Here is a 23,432-nt window from a genome sequence, read left to right as displayed (position 1 = left end):
CCAGTCTGCTGAATAATGAGTGAGCTACGCTAAACAAAATGTGATAGTGTATAACTTAATGACACTGCCACAAACTCTAGGGAAGTGAGCTCCTAAGTCTGATTCTAAGAGCATTTTAAGTTTAAATTAAAATGATTTATAACACAGTGACTTTTCAGCCAAGATATCCACAAAGTGTGCAAACTAAAGGTGAGAAGAAAAACTAAGAGACACACAGAAAAACTAAGGCTGAATATGGTTTGATTAGGACAGCACATGATTGGTTGGTAGCAGGTCAAACCATACTGTCATGTGTGCGGGATAAATATGTACTTCTTTGTTACATATGTGGTAGTGTTATATCATTTCATACTGTATTGTGTCATATTGTAACTACTTTCTTGTGACTACTTTCCTTATATCTTCACTCTTATTTGTTCAACGTTCATGTAAAGATCACTGATAAGGAGCCAGTAAACTATAAGAACTTCTCAGCAGTGTTTCTATTAGTGAGCACACACGCTCAGTCAAAGTTGAACAAAGGTGAGCACAAGCTGCGAATCTGTCCGAGCAGCTGGCAAAACAGGAAACGGGCTTCAATAGAAAGGAATGGAAAACTGAGCAAATGTTCGTATACTGGAAACGTAATGTGGAGGAGTGGTGAGGGCAAGGAAGGCAGGTGAAGCTCCAACACCAGAGCTCAGGAAACCAGAGGTGGTGAGCAGGTGAGTAGCAGTGAAGCAGCAGCTCTAACGCAGGAGATGCACTGGAGCACAGAGGATCAGAGGGCGGTTAGACAACAGGATTGGCACAGATGAACACCAGAGCACAAGGAATACATGGGTTAGCCTAAGTTATAGGCACTATAGAAACACTTAGTTAAACTATATACTATATAGTTTCTAGCCTAATGAAAGATATTCAGTGGCATATTAATGATACTGAATTTCTTATTTATTTCTTACTGCACTCTCTACTATTATTCTATCACTTCTTCTTCTTAGACTACACGAGGTGATTGTTCTTTTTCGACTCTGTTAGTGTGCATGATGCATTTTTCCTGCCTGCTCTTGATATAAAACTGTACAAGGCCCTGATTAGAGGCATCTGTGTGTAGCGTGAAAGGTTTACTGAAGTCTGGAAATGCAAGGATTGGTGGCTCTATTAGACAGCCTATTCATTTCTCAGGTAGGTTTTGGTGGTTTTCAGTCCCTGTAATGGGCTGGTGGGAGTGTCTCTGGCCCATGTTTTGAGGAGGGGACCAGTGATAAAGGAGAAATCTCAGGACAGGTCCTTCGTTTTACTACAGTACTTGGTCTCTTTTAGAAATCCCAGATAGTGTATATCCTGCTTAACTCATATTTACTGGTCCTCAGCTTTACCCCATTCTGTCTGAGCCACCTGAGCACTGCTCTGACTCCACGTAAGCTGAAAATGACTTGTTGAACACTTGTATCATCAAGATATGGAATACAATTCCCTTCTCTAGGTCTAAAAGAGAAAACCAAGAGTTTCCTCCCAGGCCATCCATGATGTCTCGCACTCTTGGAATTAGCTGGTGGTCAGGAATGTTTTTTCTGCATTTTTTCTAAACCTGCATTTTTGGGCATACATATGGCAATGAATGGTTCTACTTCCTTTCTCAGTTTTACTGATTTTTTAACCCGTCTGCCTGCTGTGGCTTTACAACTGGTTTAAATTTAAGAGTGGTGTCTTTGTGAAAGAGGATGTCTGCACGCAGCATTCAACTTTCAAAGAAATGTGTTTAGGTACATTGAGTCTGTTCAGTGTTCACTTGTTCTTCAAAGGCCTGGACACCACTTGCCTGGAAACCAGGACAAGCTGCCAGAGCAGTCTGGATTAGCTGGTGCTTGTCAGATTTGTTAGACTGTTTTAACTCTGCATCAACAATGAGACCACTACATTTGAACCATTTGAGTCATTTAGTGGAGCCATGTTGGACCACATTTCTTTAAGTTCAGGACTTTACTGTTATTCTGCTGGACGGCCATTTTCAGTGCGGGCTGTGTCACATTAGTTTTTCCCTCCAGGTAATTCAATTCTATTCATTTTATTTATATAGTGCTAAATCACAACAGAAGTTATCTCAAGGCACCATAACTCCATAGCTGCATACAAGGAACAATAGATCTCACCACAATGTCCACTATCTCCACCTCTGGGAAGTCCTTACTTAAACCATGTTCTATACAGCAAGGCTGGAAAAAACGAGGCAGCCTCTCTGCCCTGGCTCATGGATTTGGCCAGATATTTTAAATTCTTTATGTCATGGAGGATGGATGTGATATGGGGCAGAGTAGGGAGCTGGCATCCTGCTCAAAGCAGTGAGAAGCTGTGTTCAAATCTCATCAGTCACAGTTTAAGTTGCAGGGACTCAGTTGCCTTAGATGATTTCAATAATGATGTTCTACATTTTTTCTTTTACTTACTGGCTCTCGTGTTCATTGCTCTGTTTTCCCTGTTTGTTTTCCTTCTGTAATATGTTAACATATCCAGTCAGCTGGCTTTCATACTCAGTTCAAGATGGCTCACTCACAACTTGACACCCATTTATTTTATCCACGAAGCAGAGAAGTCCAGTTTTACCTTTACCCTCTCTGCAGATGGCTGCTTAGTAGTGAAATTAGTGACTTTGGTCATCACCACTTACATTCTCACATTCTGGGCTGGCAGTGGTCAAAAAGTCACACAAGTCCACCACACACTCCCTTGGCAGCATGGCGGTACGCAGGATTTTGGAAACAATAAGGTACAAAACTGAGCTCGCTAGGTGCCCCCCAAAAGATTGGATTTCACTGATCAACATATGTACATTTAAAGACATTTGGAGGGCTAAATGGGTCAAGGTTAGGCAGAGTGATTGTATTTAGTAAATAAATGCTGACTAAGGGTAAAACTTCCTTAAGTAGTCTAGTTGGAATGTGGTCTAAGAGACTGGTTGATGATTTTGATGACAAAGTTAGGTCAATAGGAGAAAAACAGTCTGGGTATACATCAGGTTTTACAGCTGTTTCTAAGGTTCCTGTGTTTGAATATGAGTCGTGCTGGTTGAGGGCAGGAGATGGTGAATTGTGTCTTTAATAGTTAAAATTATATCATTAAAGAGGCTAAAGTGAGAGGTGATCAGTTTGGGAGAGTCTAACGTTAGCATAGGAGTCCTCTGTTGAATTAAGAATTGATGGAATCAGCTCATAAAATTAACCACAGCACTATCAGATAGATTTCTTGTGAAGACATTTTTGCCAAACTGCATGTAGTCCAATAATAAGAAGTCAAAAGTAATTTAATAGTGGTCTGTTAAAAGGGGATTCTATGGGATGACTATTAGATGTTCAATATCAGATCAAGGTCGAAGTTGTGGTTAAAAGAGTCAGCTGGTTTATCTACACACTGAGAGCAGCCAATAGAGTCTAATAATGAGATAAATGCAGAGCTAAGGTTGTTGTTGACATTCACATGAAAAGTAAAATCACCTACTGTGATGACTAATGAGGACTAAAATTCATTAAAAAAAAAACTCACATTATTATGTGTCTCAGAGCCACATTCTGAAGTTTGCTGATGATTCTATCATTGTGTTGCTCCTCAGCAGCAGGGATCTGGATAACAACCCTGCAGTGTCTGAGTTTACTGCCTGGTGCAAGGTATCCTTCTTGGACATAGATGTCTCCAAGAAAAAGGAGACGATTATTGATTTTGTGAAAAATCCAACAATCATCTCCCCAGTACTGATGAATGATCCAGCCATTAAGGTGGTACATCAGTACAAATATCTTGCTATGGTTGTCAAAGCTGACTTTCAAGCATCAAGTGGATGTGGCATCTAAAAAAGCACATCAGGGCTTACATGTTCTTCAAAAACTTCATATTTTTAATATAGATATATTTTATTCTTGTTATATTGAATCCATTCTAACTTCTTCCTTTATCAGTTGGTTTGGCTGACTTTCACTAAAGGGCAGGAACCATTAAAATGGTATCATGAAAGTGTGCATTATGATTGCAGGGACAAATCTTAATGACCTTCCCCATCTATATAAGGTCAGGGCTCTGAACAAGGCCCAGAAAATTCTGGCTGCTTCGAGCCGCCCTCTGTTTGGGGAGTTTGTTTCTGCTTCCATCTGGTCGCAAGTACAATCTGCCAAGATGCAGAGCGAATAGATTTAAGAACTCCATTGTTCCTGCTGCAATCATTTTTTAAAAAGAACTTGCTGTAATTTCATACTGATGCATTGTTTTTACCAGTCCGACCCTTTTATGTTTATTTAAGTATTTGCAGTAACTTTATTATTTTTATTGCTGTGTGATTTATTGTTTAATGGAGGTTGAATGCTGGTGATTTATTCTGATGGCTGCACAACAATTTGATTGAATATAATAATAACTGATTGAATAAAAAGTCAGAGTATGGGCCAGGAGGGAACTGGCTGTAGTGTTTTCTACTTTGGATGTGACAGACTAAGATCAAGGCTCTAAAGAGTTGATTAATAAACTGGAGTTGAACATAACTGTAACTCCACGTTCTTGGCTGATGCCTCTGGGAATGTAAGTATTAATATTGGATTCATGAAGGCTGACATACTCATCCAGACACAGACAAAATAAATTATTATGATAATCTGATATTAAATCATTTACTAATACAGCTTTGGATCAGAGAGATCCAATATTTGATAATCCATATTTAATTCTCTTATGTTGTTGTACTTTGGCACTGGAGATCATACCAGACGTCCTGGTCATAGTGGATAACAGCCCTCGATTTTCATCCTCCAATTTTCACCTATTTGCATCTGACTGTGACTTTGACAAGCAGCAACACCCAGAGTGATGGAGAAGCCAAAAGAGTGGTCCAGACTCTGAGAAAGCACACAGATGGAGCTTTTAGCACAACTCCTCTGCAACATGGACATTTCCCATCAGAACTTTTCATTGGAAACACAATTTGTTTCTCTCTCAGCAGTGTACTTGTGAGGAAAGTAGTGAAGCACCCAGGGCCCCAGCATGGGGAGGGATGGAAATGACCTTTATCTGCAAATTTTTTTTATATTGACATTTTAATTGAACTATTACTGTTGAATAGTTAATTTAACAAGCTGTTTCTAGTGTTATGCCGTACAGTTAAGAATACTTGTATTACACATTTGAAACATGATTAATTCACTCTGTTTTGATCAGTTTTACTACAGTATTTACAAAAATAACTGATCAGCACCATCATAAAATAGGATAGATTTTTTAATATGTAGATTTGACCTGTGCCTTTAAGTTTCTAAGGTTCAATTATTATTATGCAACAGACAGACATTGTCAGCCTTTGTTGGACACTAATTCACCTTAATTATGCAAATAAAATAAAATAGGATTGGGTGTAGAGATCAGAGAGGGAGAGGGACCTGAAAACGGTGACACTCCATAATGCTCCAAAATGCAAATGCAAAAACACAACAGAGAAACCTGGCCATATAAATAAATTTGTTGTATAAACAGACTGCCAGGGATACTCTACGGCATGTTTTAAACCTTTCTCACAGACTGCAGGATTGCCAGCAAACCCTTCTATAACAAGACCATTTCCCTGAAACATCAGGGTGTCCTGACTCTGTAAAGTTCACACCATCTTGACGCCTGCTGAGAGGAAATGTGTGATGGTAATTGTTTGAACAAAATTTACAGTTTACTGGTGGCCTGTCAGGTAAAGACAGGGCAGTGAAGTACTTGTTGACATTTCCCAGGCACTAGCTGCTGTGTGGACATACGTTTCCAACAAAGAGTGACACCTAACAAAGCCAGGCTGAAAAACATGCTCTTCAAATAGTCACATCTCTTTGCCACTGTTTACTCATGCATGCCTGGACTGTTCACTCTTCACTATTTTGGCACAAATGACTCAAGAGTACTCGAGTTGAAGAAGTTCATGAAGCTACAGCTCTACTATCAAGTGAAATAGCATACTGTATGTTCTTTATATTTCCATGTCACTTGGGTTCAGTATGTATGGCTGGATTAACAAGGTGGAACCACAGAGCTCTTACTCATCTTACTTGATTTCAACTTTGAATTGAATCTTTCAGCTTTTTACACAAACTGTATCCAACAGCACCTCCCTTATCTCTTACTGACCCTTATCCTCCCCTCATGACCACATGTTCATCATCAGTGGCAGGCCTGTTCTATGTGGCTGCACCTGACCCACACATCCCACCCAGGCTGTATAGACACTGCAAACACAGCTTCACATGTGCCCAAAGGCTAATGAGCTCTCTGGCTTGATATGCTGCCCCATAAGAGTGTATTGGAAAGCCTTCACAATATAACCCTGGTCAGTACCTCAGGGGATCAAAGAGAGGTTGTGGTGGACTAGTTTGGCCCTCGCCCCCACAACACAACTCCTTGGTCTTAGTTATGTTGAGCTTTAAGGAGTTTTCCTGTAAAGCTTTGCTGTGGTTGCTCACATATTGTTGGTACTCCACCAGTGAGTTCATGTGGACCACCAGGGCCACTAACACTAGTAATACACTAATACAAAATGACCCATGACTCATATACTTTCTTCATAGATATGTCCTCTATCTGCAGTAGACCTTGCTTCATGGTTCAGCTTGTTTCCTTTTTTTTAACAGTTACAGTTTTTTGTAATTTGAAGAAACAGTGCAAGTTTCCATCATGTCTGTTTTCTTCAAAGGGGCAATTAGTAAGAAACTGTCAAATTCATACTCCAAACAAATAGGGGGCAGCATATCATCAGAAAGCTGGGGTCTCCACCTCCTACCAACCCCTTCCTCTACGAAACAAGTGCTGTGTTTTAAACCAGATATCTCATTTAGTACTCTGACCTCCTCACTGGCGTAGTGCATGAATTTTGATGGCACGTGAACGTTGTTGGTCATTAAGATATCTGCTGGTTGCTTTGTTCACTTGACCATGAAGGTTTAACTTTCTTGTGCGTTCCTCCTCCCCCCTGACTGACCATCATCATCATTTACCATCGCTGTCCATAAAGTCTTTGCTTTGGATAAAGAGAGGTAAACTGTGTAGTACAGGCACTGCTCAGTCACAGACCAGCGCCTGCTCCACCCTGGCTGGGTTGTATGGGTGGAGCTATATGAAAATCAAAGACCTGGAACATCTGCTGACCTCTGGGTCTTCACTGACAATGTGACTGAGAGAGTCCTGAACACAACGCTCCATGACAACAACTGTCACAGTATTTGTATTCCCTGAAATATATAATATGTACAATATACAATATTTCATACTGTGAAATGTTCTCTTTAAGGGACCAACCAGCATGTGCTCTTATTACACACTTTAACTAAATATGTCCACCCTCCACATTCCTCTACAGAGCCTCCGGGGAGCATCAGGTTCAGATTTGGATTTTGCAGTTGTGCTGGATGTATCAGAAGTCCAGTGGACTATTTCTAAAACACAAGTGTCCTATGGAAGACATGGGGGTAGAAGAAAAACTGGGCTCACATTCCTCATTCCCACATTCCCAACATCACTGTGGTAACTCACACGTTGCTTACTGAGTCAGATCAGAAAATCCACATTAATCTCATCTTTGTGTGTACACTACACTTTTTTGTGGACAGAAGTGAAGAGACAAACCAGGAGAGAGAGAGAGAGAGAGAGAGAGAGAGAGAGAGAGAGAGATACATCCAGAATCAAACCATGTGGTAAAAAGCTTTTCAGCAATTAAGATATGTTGTTAGCTATGAGATTTAGCTTTCTCCCTCATGAAAATTATTATGTGTCACACTCACACTTCAGTGTGTTCACAATTATACCTGTTGGTCAAATGTTTGAGTAACTGCATGTGACATCTGTAGCTCTGAACTAACTGCTGCTACAGAGATATGAGGACGACAGAGAGACTCAGTGCAGATCATCACAACAAGGAATAAAACCAGTGTAACAGCCAGAAAACACTTTGAACTGAATTGAATTCGAGGTGATTTGGATAAGTCTCATGGATAAAATAATGACCTTCCAGCACATAGACAATAAGTTATAGTAAATAGAAAAGAAAAAAATTGCTCGTTTGTTCTGTTTGTCCACTGTTGATTAAACAATAGGAAACAGAATCCTCTGTTAATCGTCTGATTAAACTGCTGAAAACAAAGAAAAATGTGCAGTGGATTCATTATTTAAGGCTTCAACTGTAAAATAGGTTTTGAAACCTCGAGTCATTCAGCCTGTGAGAAAACACAACAATCTTCTGTTTTCCTCTCTGTGATAGTTCTGTGAATAAAGCTGTGAGGAACATTCACAGAAGGGATAACAGAATATAAATATTTAACACTGTTTAGAAGCTTGAAAATTTATTTGCATGGAACAAACATACTCCAAACATGATTCTGCCAAATTTAATGATCTCAATGGTAAAATCAGTTCTTATGAAAGAGGCCTCAGAGAGGTTGTGTTTATATTTAAAAAGAGAGTGAACATATATTTTCGTTCTGTAACAGAATGTAAACTGGCCTACATTAAGGTTACCACATGCTCATCCTTCACCAAAACCTCTACCACACATTATATACAAAGCAGGAAGTAGGAGACTCAGAGCAGGAATCTAAAATGTGCTGGCCATCTGACAGGTTTTTATAAACTGTGAAGCATGCTCTTATGATTTCTCCATCGCCCACCTGTGGGCTCAGCATGTGGCTGCTGATAGCGAATGACAAGCCATGAAAGGCAGTTTGACAAAGGAATGCCGTCTTATTAAGGAGAAAGGCATGTCAAGTACTAAAGTGGTTGAAGCCTATAGTTTCTGTATCTGTATATCACAATGAAGTGAGACAGCTGGGCTCTCATCTGTGTTTCATAAATCTACTCAGAAGCATTCCCCCTGTGATTTTAATGGTGTGTGTTTGATAGACCTCAGCCTATGCTGCAGGTTCTGCACATTTTAGATATGTGCAAATTTGTTAATAGTATATTGTGACAATGGTTTCTTTTGTATATCCATTGTTTTCTTTCACAAACAAGCAGGAGATTTAACTATCAACTTAACAATAAAAGCAACCCATAAGAAAGTCACATGTAATTTTCATTACACAACGGAAACAACAGAATGGAGAGGACAGGGTGGGGATGAAGAAAAGCAGTATATACTATGAATGACATACAACACAATTCATCCATGCAGGAAACACATTAAAGACAGGCAGACATGTTGACATGTTGTAGCATCAGGTTGGAATGCATGTCTAAAGGGGCCAGTTGAACTGTGTTAATGAGAAGCCATGTTGATTTACAGCAACTGTTAACTGCTTTTAGTTATTGCAGCTCCAATCACCCTTACAAGAAATGAGGTGGGCAAACAAAAGCTGGTCAAACTTAGTCTTTTTTGTGCACAGCTAATTGACATTCCTGTTGTCAAAGTAACAAGTTAAGAGAAAACTGCAAAGCTAGTCAGCATAATACACTGTTTCCTTGGTAACTGTTGGTGTGGAGGCAGCTGTAGGCAATTCTCAACAGTGGCCATGTGACAACTCTCTTCAAACTGGTTATGAGTGGACTATTTTATATTTAGACTGAGTAGCTCTATGAGTGCAATGTGTTAGAGCAGAACAACAGTAGCTCCAAAGAGATGTAAAAAAAATCAGAATTAAAAGGTCAAATGTTAGATTCCTACACGTAAAATCAGACAGATATTTGTAGTCTCTGAGTTAAGAGACCTCACATTTGTCTGTGTGCACGCGCGCGCGTGTGTGTTTGTGTGTGTGAGAGAGAGAGAAATCTAAAGATAAAAGGTGATGAATTACACATATACTCCATTACTCCTGAGCAGGAACTCTTAGGTTTCATAAGTAACAAGTGGCTAAATAAATATTATTGATAGATAGATTTCATCATGATCAAATTTTTTTTCTTTTCCAGTGTCATTCCAGAAGGGCCATTTACAAGTGCCACATATTCTGGCTTTGAGCAGAGGTCTGGAGTCCAGGACGCCCCAAAGGACATAAACAGTTTTGTTTTGAATACATTCCTATGTAGCTTTGACTTTACATTTGGTGCAGCTGTGTTGCTGGAAAATAAATGACACAGTCGTCTCATAGACTGCAGCTCTCAGGTCTTCCAGGGTCTACTGCAGACAAGCAGGATGCTCAGTAATCCTCTGGCTGGCTGTCGTGTTTGGTTTAAACTAAATTTTATTATGGTGTGGGGCTGTATCTAACAATTATTATTATCTGTTTAATCTTGTTTTTTAGTCAGTCAATTAAACATTAGTCAATCATTACCCAGAAAATAATGAAAGAATGTCCATCACAAGTTCACAGAGTCAAAATTGACAGCTAGGAGAGAAGGAGGGAAATGATCATTTATCAGAAGCTGAAACCAGAGACTGTTTGCTTCCATTACTTAAACAATATGGAAACCCATTTCTGCGGGTAAAAAAATGATTAAAACTTGCCTTGCAAATTAAAAATCTATAAAAAAGACTATCAGATAAAAAATTGAATTATGAGATATTTTCACACAACATTTGCTGGTGTAAGTTCTGCTAAATGGATTGTAAGTAGGTTGAGAACTACACTAAATGTGGCTTTACAACAGATGAAATACTTCATTCGCTCACTGATGCACATGGGATTCTACTGAGCAAACACATCCTGAAAAGGATTTTAAGCAGTAAGCAGGGCTGATGTGACTGAGGAGGCAACCTTCACTGAACAGCAACTGGAAACATCAGGGATCTCAAGTCAAACTGTTGAGTCTGCCTCTTTGATGATGCCTCTCACTCATTCAATTTCACTTTATATCAAACATAATTTATAGATCCACATTATTATAACCACAAAAATGTAAGTGCTATTTTTAATGTAACCAAGGAAGAGTCTTATTAATAATGTCATCCGCGAGACACCGGACATAATCTAGAGGCCTGGAGTTCTGCAGTCAAAACTGATTGCTCTGTTTGAGGGGAGAGTTTCCCAAAACTTGTAGAGTGTCAGATGGATTCATCTACAGTGACTGATTTTAGAGAGGCTGTGCAATAATAAATAAATAAACAATTAACAGTTAATTAACAGTATTCAATGATCTGTGTGTATCCAAGCAGCAGACCAGAAACCTATTACTCACAGATTGCAACTGTAATAGTGAAATCTTTTGGTACACTGTGGCTGTTTTCACAAAGAGTCCTGAGCTCCATCACAATAGAAGTATTAGGTTATTAGATATTAGATAATTATCACAGTGAGTTAAGGTGCTGTGCATACAGTCGAACATGCACAGGTCCAGTTTGCAAACTCCTACTAACCCTATCAACAAGTTGGTTCTGGTACTGAATTCGAGATAATTGCAGGTAACATATGGGTTCATGTTGAGCTATAAGACCTGTAGACCTGACCTATAGTCAGATACAATAAATATGAGACTCTTTATGCACAGCTGGTGCAAAATGGATACCTTCAATAACCATTTAAATCTCCTGACAAGACACCATGATTCAACCATAACTGACCTTGTTTGTTTTTCTAAACACTAGCAAATACAAGGACTTCTGTATAGGAGCCCTTTCAATTTTTTTTCTTATTAAGCAAGGGATGGTGTTTTGCATTAAACACGTTAACAGCATTAATCAGGCTTTTTAAAAATGAAGGAGTTGAACCATGGGTCTGTGCTTGGACCAGTTCTATTCATCTTGTATATGCTTCCTTCCAGCATTATCAAGAAACACTCCATAAACCTCTGTTGTTATGCAGATGATACTCAACTATACTTGTCAATGAAGCCTAATGAAATCAGTCAGTTGGCTAAATTTCAGGCATGCCTGATGACCAGCAACTTTCTGCTATTAAACTCACTGTAAGGATATCTTTGATCAGTATATATATTTTCGGTCTTATTTAAAACAAACTTCAGGGATGCAGAAAAACTAGTCAATGCATTTGTTTCCTCATAGGCTGGACTATTGTAATTCTTTATTATCAGGCTGCCCCAGCAAGTCTCTAAAGACTCTACTGTTTATCCAAAATCCTGCAGCGTGATTACTGACAGGATCTAGAACTATTTTTCCAGTGTTAGCTTCTCTACATTGCCTCTTGGTCAAATCCGGAATAGAATTTAAAATCCTCCTCCTCACCTCAAAGCCCTTAATGGTGAGACACCATCATATCTTAAAGAACTTATAGCTAATAGTAGTTATTATCCCACTACAACCCTGTTCTCCCAGCATGCTGGTTTACAGGTGGTCAGGTGATCAGGCTCCTCTACAGTGGAACCTTCTTCCAGTTTGGGTCCAGGAGGCAAAAACACCCTGCTCACTTTTAAGGGTCAGCTTAAAAATTTCCTCTTTAATAAAGCTTATAGTTAGAGCTGACTCAGGCCTGAACCATCCCTTAGTTATACTGCTGTAGGCCTAGTCTGCCAGGCAGACTTCCCATGATACATGAGCTAGTCTCTCCCTGTCCATCTGTATTTGTTCATATGTTACTAACTTGGGATCTTCTCCTGTTTACATGAAAAGTGTCACAAATAGTTGAGTAACAAATGAAAAATTGAGTTAGAGAGAAAAGTGCAGTGTCTAATGATGACCGCTCTCTCCCCTCCACACAGGTGGCCAATCACAGGATGAAGTGTGTGTGAATGTCAGATTATCGATTCTTTTGAAAGCTATGGAAAATGATTGACACACACTCCTATCAGATGTTGGAAAGATGTGTGGGTGGAGGGGATTTGCTGTTCTCTGACCATGTGACACGCAGAAATCCCTAATTAGTTTGTTAGTACAAGGTATCAGTGTACATGGAGTACATTTCTTTATGTAATATTATGTAGTGAAGTTTTTATTAATTATTATTTAAGTAGATGCAGCATGGATAAATGAAAAAAGAAAGGCTGAGAAAGTCTGTGCACCGCTGATTGACTGAGTCCAGTTCTTTGCCTTCAGTGGTGTTTTCAGTGTCACACTGCTTATTTGCTGCCTGCTTTAGTCAGGCAATCACTGATAAGGCTTCAGAGCACTGCTTGTTTTCCTTTTCCTCACTTCTCCCATGAGATGTTAAGTGCAGGGAAATGAGCAGCCAGCGCTGTTGTGTTGATGTTCAGATTTGGGAAACATGAGGGAGCAATTTATCCTTGATGCACTCCAAGATTAACACAGGAAACACTTCACTTCATCTGACTTTGATGTATTATTGAGATGACACATATCTAGGTACACAGATAGCACTGCCAGCTTAAGTTTTTATTGAAGCTAACCACTGGACCTCCTAGATACAGATGTATTTTAAAGCACTAAGCCCAGGGAGGTGGAGACAAACAGATCTTTGTTCTTACCTCCTTAGCTGTAATATTACATATACCTAGTTTGGGCACCAGTAAGGCTGCAGGGATGATTCACATCACATCCTATCACTGACATGATTACATATGGTTAACTTACCATAGCTACTAACCATTGCTGGTGTAGTTTGTTTGCTGTGGATGGAGATAAAAGGCCAGTGGACTGGACAGCAGCAACCAGAGGTTTTCTCCAACGAAGCTTCAGGACACAGCTGCTATTTGTTTCTAAGCACTATCTTTGTGATTTTTGTGCACTTAATGAAGGACTAAATGGAGCAGTAATACTGATGCAGTACAGTCACAGGTGTGTGTTTATAGAGTATTTTACGGCCAGCTCAGACACAGCTTAGCCAATCACAATCAAGGACCAGAACTATCCATTTTATAAAACAAATGAGTCAGTCACCCAATAAATAATTTGAAATGATACTGGGAAGTTACATGTTGCCTGGTAACACAAGCATTAGAAACTCTGAGGTTCAGTACAATACATACCATGACAGAGAAACTACATTAAAAAGAGGTTACAAAAGTAAATTATTTTGATGTGACTGTTGATAATTGGTGGTTTGTCATGATTTATGCAGGATTGAGTTATATGCTCCATGACTGCATTACTTGTGTTAAAACCACAGACCTTATTTCAGGCATTTCACCAATAAACCCAATAACTTTGGGATGTAGGAACAGGATGTGCTAACATGCTAACTTACTTCAAGGTTTTAGGACTAGTTTATATCCATAATTCAATATTCTGGAATATTTTATGTTCAGCAATAAGCCCGCCTGGAATAAAACTGACCATGTGCAAAATTTGGAGAGGAATATGGAGGTCTGGGCAGCAGGGTTTTACAGTGATTAGCGCTGTTCTCCCTGTGCCTGAGTGGGTTCTCTTCCACCCACAGTCCAAAGACATGCAAGTTAACTGGTGACTCTAAATTGCCTGTAGGTGTGAATGTGAGTGTGAATGGTTGTTTGTCTATATATGTTGGCCCTACAATGGACTGGTGATCTGTCCAGGGTGTACCCTCTCACCTAATGTCAGCTGAGACTGGCTCCCTTAGGAATAAGCAGTACAGATAATGGATGAATGGCTATGGAGGGGTTCAATGGTGAGTGTTGAGGCTGTATCCTCGATCCGTCTGACATGGAGTTTGTTATTTGAAGTATGTTATCTTATCCAGTAGGCTGTTAGTCTTTGATGAGGCACCTATAAAGTGGCTAAATTACCTGTAATACCCGTATCCACTAAAAGTACTGGACAGGCAGTGATTAATTTGGTACAAGTATTTAAGGCCACCAGAAGATGATGCCTATGATGTCTTCTAGCACTATTATGAGACTTGACAGTTTTGATTTGATTTATATTGAAAATGGAAATATGGAAATTGATTGAATGGCTGTGAAATTTGGCACAGATAGTCAGGATCAGTGGAGGATGAAGCCTCCTGACTTTTTCTCTATGACCAACAGCAGTTCAAAGTTTCACTCATGCAGTGATATATCCATATCTGCCAGATGAGAAATTAGTTACAGACATTCTCTGGTTCCTGTGTGATGAGTCCTTGGTGAAGCCCTAACTTTTCCTCCAGGAATAGCAGATTAACATTTCTTGCTCTGAGTGAAATGTCCTTACAGCTATTATCTGACCATGAAATTTGGAACAGAAATGTATGCTTCCCACAGGATGAATGCTACTGTTTGATCTTCCTGCTTCTCAGTCATTTTGGTATTTAGGATATCAGATCAATTCTCATTATTTTATGATTATTTTGTCATTGATTTTTTTCCCCAATTATTTAACAGCTGACTGACTTACAAATGGCATGGATCAGCATCTGTCTCACCTTGTTCAGTCTCTGATCTGATCCAGCATTCACATAAGGCTCAGTGTGGTAGTTACTATGGAAACCGAGTGCTCTTTGACTCTCTTCATACACGCCCCAGTCTTCTGTTACAGTCAATTAAAAGTTTGCAGATCAATTTTAAATACACATTAAACATTTTTTAATGTGTAAAGTAACATTATTTTAAACTGCTGTTTTTTATGCTCATAGTTTCATTGCAGTTGTTTTTCTGACTAGTAATTAATGTGAACTAAACAACTGGCAAAATCCTGCATCATATATATGTAGGACACTGTGCAGACCTACACAAACACAGTATTGATGAAGTTTAAGAATATACATGGATGCCTGATGCCTTTGACATTATAGCACTTGATTTGTTTCATTTCAGCCATCCTAAGGTCAGTTAAATAATTTAATATTGGCAGGTGTACTTAAAAGGAACAGTTCAAAACTATGGGAAATACTCACATTTGCAGCCTTGCTGAGAGTGAAATGATCATAAGGAACCACAGTTTGTGGTTTTGGTGGGAGCTGAGAGCTGGAACTGTTTCTTGGTGAAGTCAGTTGCAGTGGCTGTGTTTGTTGTCACAGTGAGTTTTCTAGGTTTGCAAAGCTGAATTTCAGAATGCTTAAAACTTTATTTTTATTTTTTATTGTTGACTTTGAACACAAACAGCATAATTCCAGCATGATTAGTGTATCACAAACATTCATTTGAAATCCAAATATTTTACTTATTATTTTGGGCAAGACATATTATTTTTGAATAATTTGTCAAAATTAAGTAAAGACATCTGATTGATTTGGTTCAGTCAAGAATATGAAAAAAACAGCATGTTACGCAGATGGAAAGTACAACAACCATAAGGCATGTACGGGACTAATGAGAGAGGAAGTATAAAGTAAAGAAGGAAGGAAGGCATTTCTTCCAAAGCTGAGAGGGAATGCATTCCATTGCAAATTGTCAACTTGGCCATGAAGAGTGTGAGAATTCAATCTGATAAAAGGTTTTTGACGTCACCCAAGTCAACAGATCCCAATGGATAATGTCCAAATCGACATAATAGACTTTCTGATAGGGTAATAGGGAAATGGCCAAAATGAGCTTTCTTTGTTGAGGCTAACGCTGAGTGGCTCCTTTTGTGATGTTTACAACATTGATGCCAATCAAACCTCAGGCATCACTCCAAACATCCCGCCTGGATACCACTGTTTTCCAACCTCACATGCAACTGCATAATGTCAACATAAAGTTTTATCTTTCTCTGCAAACTGTAAACTTTTAAATAAGTGTGCATGCAGTCTTCAATGAAAAAGACAACAACACAGGAATACTATAACAGCTTTGATGTATTTATACTTATTTCCAATTCATGTCACTTTTACTTGTGACCCACTACAGCTCAAGGGAAATATTATACGTTTTACCCCAGTGCATTATCTAACAGCTACAGTCAGCAGTTCTATTCAGATTAAATTAGATTTTACATGAAAAAGCTTATAAAATATACATCATTAAAGATTAAACTAGTGATTCCCAAACATTTTAGCTTGTCACCCTTTGTCATGTTGCAAATGCCTATGACCTGTTAGCAGAAAGAATTTTAAATAATTGGTCATGAACCAAAGAGGTAAAATGATCTATATTCCACATAAAAAACAAACAATATAGAGAAGTAAAAAAGAGCAAAAAACAAACAAACAAAAAAAATGACTGTACTATAATTGCTAAGAGATAAGAAATCTGTAAACATTGTGCTGTTACATCCAGTATCAACACTTTGTAACTTGGAATCGGCATACATTTATAAAAATGGTTCCTCATAATGTTGATTTAAAAAAAGATGTTTTTGTCATTACAAAATAGCAGAAATTTCTAGGAGAGGACCTGACAGGACCTGACTATCAAATGTGTATGACAATTAAGTTGTGTATGCATTAGCATAGATAGCATGTTTAAAACTCCAAGGTAAAAAAAAACTCAGCCACCTCAGCTGATTGAGGCAATGTAGCAGTTTTTCTCTGCAGCATTAAAGAGCTCACTGCTAGTGAGTCTCAGAGATGATTCAGGTGTGCAGGAAGAGAAATGTGCAATGCAGCCATTCAAAAAAGGACTGGATTATGTAATTGAAAAAATAGTCAATGTAATTTAGTCTCCTCTTTTTTTGACAATGAAAATATTGAGATATCAAGATTTGAACATAATGACTTGAGCCCTACTCGAGATTCAACAGTGATGGTAACACTAATGATGAATGAGAACTTCAGGTTGTAAGAGGCTGTGAATGGTTTTGTTGTGGTAACAGTGTAAGCAGGTTTGCAGATGTTGAACACATTTTGTTTTGGAGAAGACTGCTACAGCTGGAGGCCTTCTCAAACTGCTCTTCCCCACTAACATGTAACTACAGAGTATCTCTCCACATGAGGCTACCGTCTCAGCTGTAGATTGTTGGGGGTGGGTATAAATAAACAAGAACATTGTGGGATATGCTCACCACTCTCAGGAAACATCCATCACTATGAATACTAGTAGACTCCTTGCTCCTGTTCCTGTCAGCTCCTAAGCCCAGCTGTTGTATAATGTGTTGTTTTTGCTGTTTCCCTGCAAATGAATAATGTCCCAAAACACTTATGGATTTTGTTCTATATATTTTTTTAAATTTTTGCATACATAATAACTTTGACCCTTGTTAGAAACCTACATAAGTGATGGTTAAAAAACCGGACAGAAACAGTGCAGGAATAATATTGAGTTGAAGTTTTAAGATGAATGGATGCATACCACAGATGCAGGATTGCAGGAAAAGCCTGGAGCATTAATGGATGGAAAACTTAATTTCCCATTCCTCTATCAAAGACAAGAAATCTGAGCAAGACAAGGAAAAAATACAAAAAATCAGATCTGTTCAGCTCTCATTCAGTAGTGTATAATATTGTGTCATAACAAGGAATTACCACAGTTGTAGACCAGTTCCATCTAAACATCGTACATGAAAGATGGAAGTTTAGTCAGACCACTATGGAGACTGTAAACTGTCAGGATCCCTGCTCCCACTCTGTTTACTCTACATAATAAAAACCATGGATAGGAAATGAATGAATTAAAAACATGATCTCTTCCCCAGCTACTCCTCAGTGTAATAACATCATTCATTTTGAATTACTGTTATGCCAGACAGCAGACAAAACATACTACACACAAAGAGAGGCAACATAGTCTTCATCAGAGCTGTCTATATGTCCCTTTGGGTTTGACAGCTCCCCCTCTTTGGCAGTAGCTCCCTCACAGCCATATGTTGGGGGGCACAGCGTCCTCTCACTCAGTTCTAAAAATAACATATACCATACTATTTGTTTAAATATTCAATATGGATTGAGCATCATGGAAAATAATACAATGTTGAGAATTATGACTAACTGGAAAACATGACTAAAGAGCAGAATATAGTATTTTATGGCTCAACTTTTGGTATATCCCCCCAAAAAAGGTTATGAACTGACTTCAAATGGTGTCATACTGTTGCAGCAAAAATAGACAAATGTTACAAGTACAGCATATAGAGCATTCATGGGTAACTGTATATTTTCAGTTACGTCTGTATGTTGTTCATGAGGTTGTTTGTTTCAACCTCATCAACGTCCTGTCATCCACACTAATGAAGTGCATACTGCATACAGAAAGTAAAATGGTGAGATCCAACTATCACACAAATACACACAACTACAAAACCATACTGCAGATTGCAAGAGACTTTCTTCCTATGGAGTAGTGGACCTTTGTGAATAAGAATTTAAGACTATATTAGATTTGTGTTTGTACAAAGTACATTAGTTCTATTGTTATGTTAAGTTAATTTATCTTTAGTTGGTAAGTCTCTTTTCTGTTTAACTGGTGTGGGGGGTCAGTTTTTGTGAGGTCAGTGGCTTCTTATGTTACTTTGTTATCATAGTCTGCTTTTGGTTCTGTTTATTTGACCTCTCTCATAGTCTCAGAATTTTCTGGCTTGTTTGTTGAAAATTCATTTCTCAGATTTTTGAGTATAGGATTGGACATGGTAAAATCTGATTGATAGAACTGAAAAGTGTGAAGACCTAAGTGTTCACAACCTGGTGGCCTGCTCAGTTAAGCTGCATACTATGAAGTCCATCCGTCTGTCCGTCCATCCATTATCTACCTTATCTTAGTCTAGGATAAGTTTAACTGCAAAGTGATGAGACATGAGTGTCTGGAAGGTATCACATATTGTGGATTATATCTTTATCTATGGCAAAACAAAGGAAGAGCATGACAGAAACCTTTGTGCTATGCTACAGCATTCCAGAAAATGAGGAGTCAAGCTACACCTAGAAGAGAAAAATATCTGTGCCACAGAGGTGAGCTACTTTGGACAGTGCATCACATCTGATGGCATAAGGACACAACCAAGACTCAGGTGATTAAGGACATGGAACCACTGTAAGGCAAGGATGAGCTCGAAACCATCTTGGGAACAATTAACTACCTGTTCAAGTTTGCCTTGCCTTGCTGACATAAATGTACCACTGAGGCAGCTTTTGAAGGAAACAAATGACTTTGTGTGAGAGGCACAGCATGATAAAGAATTCCAGAAAATGAAAGAGCTCAACACTCAGGAGCTTAAACCAGAACTAACATATTTTGATCCCATTGAAGAGTTAAGACCACAAGATGCATCAAAATAAGACTTAGGTGTAGTTTTACTGCAGGATGGCGAGCCCATGAGTTATGCATCCAAATGTCTGCTTGACAGCAAGTCAACTATTTACAGATTGAGAGAGAGTTCTGCGCCATCTTGTTTGGATTTAAGCACTTTCATCACGTTCTCAACACATTATTGTGGAGAGTGAGAGAGCCAGAGTCTATCATGAAAACCACATGCTGCAGCACCCCCTTGACTTCTGAGGATGATACTCCAACTTCACAGATATGGTTTTGCCTTCATCCACAGACCTCTTGCAGGCACAATGTAAAAGAAGTCATTGTCTGACAAAGATGACAGCCTCAGTGAGGGCATGGACATTCAGGTACATACTATGTACAGCAACTTACCTGTCAATAACAATAGGCTCATGGAAATCAGTATGGAGACAGGAGAAGATGTAAAGCTCATAGTATTGAAAAAAAAAACACAATACATGACAGATGACTTAAGGAAAGGACAAGATGTCCTCAGAGCATTGCAGGGTTCTGAAATCACAGAAATGAACTGTCTGTAATAAATGACAGTGTTTAAAGGTGAAAAGATCATCGTCCCTGCCTCATTATGTGCAGAAGTGCTATCATGCATTCACATCGGCCACATGGGCTTAAAAAACATCAAAAACAGAGAGATTGTGACATCCTGTTTTGGCCTGGGATGAACAAACAGATGAGATAATGATAGGAGGACCACCACTGAACACCGAAGAGCCAATGATCACCCACAAATTTTCAGATAGGCCATGGCAAGTAATTACATCACATCAATACATACCAATACAGATTAGACAGTGTGGACTATTGATTGGACAAAGCAAGCATTGTAAAGGTGTCACTATTCTAAGAAAAAGGATTAGCTGCAGGTCTATATGATAATGTTATAATGACTTCCACCTCCAGCAGCTACAAAAGGAAAATGCTGCTTATAACTTAATGCATCAGTAATGATAATCTAATGATGAAATCTAAAATAGTATAGTAACACAGTATGTTAGGGCAGAGCAGTGATGGAAGAAGTAGTCAGATCTTGCTTATATAAAAGTACCAATTCTGCAATGCAAAAATAACAATTAAAAGTCCCTCTATGTGTACCTGGCATTCAGGGTGCACATGAGGGTGTGCTGTGTGGCCACTCACAACCTAGTATCACCCCTCACATTGAACTAACATTAGCTTGAATAAATCTAACCTCAACAGAAGACAATTGTTGACATGTCGCCAAACCAGCATTCATAGGGGAGAAATTTTTCCACACAGGTTAAGCTTTAAATCTGATTATGTAACTGGTAGGCTGTTTTCTTCAGTTATTGTTAGACTGATAACAACAGCTTCACCCCCAGTCTGCCCTGTCAGAGACAGGGAAAATGCAGTAGTGGCAGGAGCAGAGGAAGAACCACCAGAGGTTGAGGAACATGAGAGGGAGAGCAGCTAGAGCAGCAGCATCAATAGCTGAGCTTGAGGAAAGAGTGAAGGGATGCTGCCAAGACAAGATGGCTACAACACAAGTTTTTAGCCTACTCACCTGTTGTCTCTTCATCCTGTCTTGTTGTACTAAGGGAAAACTGGATGCTACAGTGACTCACTGTCACCTCTTGAGGTACAAAGTGGTATTATCTTGGGCTAGGTAGTTAGCATGCTTATTTCATTTCTGCAACACAATACATAGACACCTTTAACATGATGCCTTCACATTCAGTTGATAATCTAGATAAAGTTTTTTTAAAAAGTACTGGTTTGGTCCCTCTGACTGATTATATATTACATCATTAGATAATTAATATTGTATGCAGCATATAACACCCCATTAGTTTCACATCTTGTTTCCTGTTTTATTTTGTAATACTCACCTGTCCTATTATTTCAGTCCCTACTCTTTTTTACCTCTTGTGGTCATCACTTTCTAGCATTCTCCACATGTTTGATTCCATGGTTTATAACTTTGCCTTGGGTTCTCTCATTAATAATAACATCAGTTGATCCCCATCCCAACTGTTCTTTTTAATGGTTTTGAGGTCTTCAACCATAAATGGTAAATGGACTGCACTTACATAGCACTTTTCTAGACATGTCAACCCCCCAGAGCACTTTACACTACAGCTGACTTTTACCCATTCACACAGTGCTTGTTCTTGATATATAAAACACTCTAACACACACACACACACACGAGTGGTGATAACAAAGACTATAAAATCATTCCTCTGTCAGAAAGCCTAGATGAATGGACAGGTGAGGGTTCCATCAGTCAGGTGACAAGGAAACATTCACATCACCAAGGTGAGACTGAAGGCTGACATTAAGGATGCAAAGCAGAGACATCCATAGAGACAGGAGACAGATCTCAACACCAACACAAAGAATATATGGCAGGATATCCAGAACATCAGAGGCTACAAAAAAAGGAGTGCCTCCACCATGTGTGAGGCCACAATGACAAAAGAGCTTCAAAACATCTGTGCTCTATTTGATCTCATCAAAGAGTAAGCTGCCAAGCCTGACCCAGACTCTAGAGGACCTGCCACCGTCAGTGTCCACAGTGGATGTGAGAGGGACCCTGCTGACAGTGAATGTGAATAAAGCTGCTAGACCTGATAACATCCAAGAACAGGTGTATACCAACTAGCTAATGTCATTTTTAACATATCACTGTCACAGGAGATTGTCCCTGTACCTAAACAGTCTGCACTGTCTAGTTTTCCAGCCTATATTTTATACTATCTAGGGGCACATGCCAGCTATACCCATTATCCCCACTATTTTTTGCCAGAGCAATTGAACCCCTTTCAATGGCACTTACGGCCTCACCCCATTCTTTAGGTATCATAAGCTATGCATATGATACCTATGCATATGCTTTATTCACATTCACTGCTTTGCATCCTTAATGTCAGCCTTCAGTCTCACCTTGGTGATGTGTATGTTTCTTTGTCACCTGACTGATGGAACCCTCACCTCTCCATTCATCTAGGCTTTCTGACAGAGGAATGATTTTATAGTCTTTGTTATCACCATGTCATCGACACATTTGCTGATGTACGATGCAACTGATGATGGATAGTCTTTTAAGCTTGTGTGGTCTTTTAGCCTGGGGTAATATTTTTGATAAAGACTCAAATTTATAGATTGAACTTCTATGTAATAGATTATGCATTTACCTCAGTTTAGAAATATATTTATATGCAGTTATTTAATTTTTTCTGTCCAGTCACTACATTATGCTCACAAATTACCGAATACCCCAAATTCAATCTTAATCAATTCGATCTAATTCATCTTAATCCCAATTCATCTCAACACTTCACAATAATTCAAGTTTTATAATATCTAAAGTTGAAACTATGGTATTTAGAATAATAATGGATGTTACAGTATTACCACTTTGAGGGTGCAGTAATCATCTAGTGCTTCAAACTCTTACTATTTCTTTGGACAGGTGTGCAGTGACCTAAAAGTAACCTTAACCCTAACCTCCATAGGGACAGCTGCCCTCAATTCCTACAGAAAATGAGGCAAAATTATTTTCCTTCTGTCAAACTCATGGTATGCACCATACACTATAGTCAGTA

Source organism: Lates calcarifer, linkage group LG13 (assembly GCF_001640805.2).
Source record: "Lates calcarifer isolate ASB-BC8 linkage group LG13, TLL_Latcal_v3, whole genome shotgun sequence".
NCBI lineage: Eukaryota > Metazoa > Chordata > Actinopteri > Centropomidae > Lates > Lates calcarifer.
This window is presented reverse-complemented; position numbering follows the sequence as displayed.